Source organism: Apodemus sylvaticus, chromosome 3 (genome assembly GCF_947179515.1).
Source record: "Apodemus sylvaticus chromosome 3, mApoSyl1.1, whole genome shotgun sequence".
NCBI lineage: Eukaryota > Metazoa > Chordata > Mammalia > Rodentia > Muridae > Apodemus > Apodemus sylvaticus.
In genome coordinates, this window is record NC_067474.1 from 33,609,020 (window position 1) to 33,612,270 (window position 3,251).

Consider the following 3,251-nt stretch of genomic DNA (forward strand, 5'->3'; position numbering starts at 1 on the left):
AGACTTTGTCTGTGATTATTGACTCGAGGAGGAAAAGCTATCCCAAATCTACCCAACTGATTTTTGCAAAAGTTTTTGAATTGTACCTCCAAGTGCTTATGATGTCTCTTTAATTTTGGTGTCAGGAGTGTGTATATGTGTGTATGTGTGTGTGTGTATGTGTGTGTGTGTGAATGTGTTTAGAAAGATACATAGATGCTTTTCATTTGGCTTTGTTTTTGTTTGTGGTTTATATACTGAAATCACAGTGTTTGTTTTATTTTTTATTTGCTATATGTAACTAAACTCTCAAGAAATTCCAGTGGCTGCTTGTAAAATGAGCATTTCCCCCATATAAGTTAATTGAAAAGCACTTATACACTTATTTCTGGTATATTCTAGTATATCTCTCTGTTTGCTCTACTTTCCGTGACGACATTCCCATCCCACATACTTCCTCAAAAGTTCAGAACAGAGGTGTTCCATGGGGACCTGTAAACAGCTAGGTTTGTTTTTCAGTTTTTAAAAAAAATTTAGTTATGCATATTTTTGTGGGTTTCTGTGGTGTGTAGATATGAGTATGTGAGTGCAGGTGCCTGTATAGCCAGAGGTATTGGTTTCCCTGGAGCTGAAGTTAACAGATTATTGGAAGCCACTGATATGGGTGCTTGAAATAGAACTTTGGCCCTCTGTCTGCAAGAGCAGTACTTGCTCTTGACTGCCACTCAGCTGATTGCCTCAGCCCCAGAAACAGAGTATTTGACCTGGATCTGATAAGTGGGGTTTACAGTTGGTTCTCCACTGTTGTTGAAGATAATATACAGGGAATGGAATGATTTTATGAGAAAAATATGTAGGAATAGTAATATGAATATGCTATGAGAAACCATACTCTCTGGGTAGTAAGAACAAACTGCAGAAATCAAAAGGGATCACAGTCTCTCTCAGCCAAGACAGCCTTTGTAGCTGCATGGTAAATTTGCTTTCTTCACTGAATATTGTTAAAAATCCCATGCCCAGCCAACTTCACATCTCTTGCCACTAGAAGAGAGACATTTATGCCTCAGAGTTGGGGTACTCTTCAGCAGGGTGGATCAGAATTTTGTAGATCTGCTTGTCTTCACAAAGCCCTAGCAGCTTCTGATTGCTGGATTTTGTTTGCTCCAAAATTGGTTCATTGATGGTGACTAAAAAATGTGTAAACATTTGATCATTTTTCTGCTTATGTTAAATTTCCTAGTTTCAACTGTGTGTGTTTAAATCATTTTAAAATTTTTTTATTGCAGTTGGAACCATGGGTCCTTTCATGAGTACTCTTTGTTAGGTAATTTAGACCCTGGGAGCTCTGGGGTTCTGGTTGGTTGACATTATTGTTCTTCCTATGGGTTGCAAACCACTTCAGCTCCTTCAGTCCTTTCTCTAACTCCTCCACTGGGAACTTCGTGCTCAGTCCAATGGTTGGCTTGGAACATTTGCCTGAGTATTTGTCAGGCTCTGGCAGAGCCTCTCAGGAGACAGCTATATCAGGCAAATGCTGTCTTTTTTCACTGGTTGGTTTTAGGTCCTTTGTCAAAGATCAAGTGACCATAGGTATATGGGTTCATTTCTGGGTCTTCAATTCTGTTCCATTGATCTACCTGTCTGTCTTTGTGCCAATATAATGCAGTTTTTATCAGTATAGCTCTGTAGTAGAGCTTGAGGTCAGGGATGGTGATTCCCACAGAAGTTCTTTTGTCTTTGAGAATAGTTTTTGTTATCCTGAGTTTTTTGTTATTACAAATGAATTTGAAAATTGCTCTTTCTAACTCTATGAAGAATTGAGTTGGAATTTTGATGGGGATTGCATTGAATCTGTAGATTGCTTTTTACAAGATGGCCATTTTTACTATATTAATCCTGCCAACCCATGAGCATGGGAGATCTTTCCATCTTCTGAGATCTCCCTCAGTTTCTTTCTTCAGACACTCGAAGTTCTTGTCATACAGATCTTTCACTTGCTTGGTTAGAGTCACACCAAGATATTTTATATTATTTGTGACTGTTGTGAAGGGTGTGCCTACTCTCTCCCTACCTATTTAATATAGTACTTGAAGTCCTAGCCAGAGCAATTAGACAACAAAAGGAGGTCAAAGGAATACAAATTGGAAATGAAGAAGTCAAAATATCACTATTTACAGATGATACGATAGTATAGTTAAGTGACCCCAAAATTCCACCAGAGAACTCCTAAACCTGATAAACTTCAGCAAAGAGGCTGGATATAAAATTAACTTAAACAAATCAGTAGCCTTCCTCTACTCAAAGGTTCAATCTTTACATTAGAATCTATTCACTCCAAGAACAGGATTGCTTTCAAAATTACCCTCCCTGCTTTCCTTACTGTAACACAAAATGGACAGGCAAGGCCTTGATGGTATGTGTGAAGAGCAGGCCATCTTATGAGATCAGGTATTCTTCCATCTGGGGAATAAGAGGCAGGTCTTGGGTTAGAAGAGCTTGATTCTGCTGCAGAGCATGGCTAGGGAAGATGGCGTTCTACTCCCAGTGACTTGCGTGAAACATGCTGTGGAACATCATGAGCAGCGGGACTGTGTGCTGCACTGCAGTGAGGAGGGTAGCAAAGTCTAAAAAAAAAGTGAGGGAGCATGTGTGCTATAGAAAGCAAGCAGGAGGAAGTGCAGAGGACGGCTGGGGGAGCCTGGGCCTTTTCTGCATTCAGTGAACAGTGTTCTCTCGGTACCCAGCTGATCGCATCTCTGAAGGCTGTTTTCAGAATGTTGTCTGTATCTCTCCCTCTTGCATTTCCCCTCCTCTCACATATATAGAGTATATAAATGAACCGATGAGGTTCTCCTTGAGGGGTTATTTCTATATTGATTTCTAGACATCTGAATAGTTCTTTGGTCCAGACCACTGTAATGAATTTGAGGCCTGACCCAAGATATTTTGTGGGGGATGCTCCCCAGTCCATACCCTAGAGTAGGGAAATTTCCTAATTTTTGTCACTAGGCCAAAGTTCCATGGTTAGGATGGTTATGTGACTTCCAAAAGCAGAGATTACTTATGTGGAAGAATAGCATCCTGAAGCCTGGCACAGAACGGCCCTTGGAAATGCCTGTCCGTGTTAGCTTTAATTTTCAATTGAATGCAGCCTAGAATCATCTTAAAGGAAAACCCCAATTGAGAATTTTTCACATCAGATTGTCCTGTGGGCATGTTTGTGGGGAATTGTCTCAATTATTAATTAATGTAGGTTAAAACTACCTACTAGC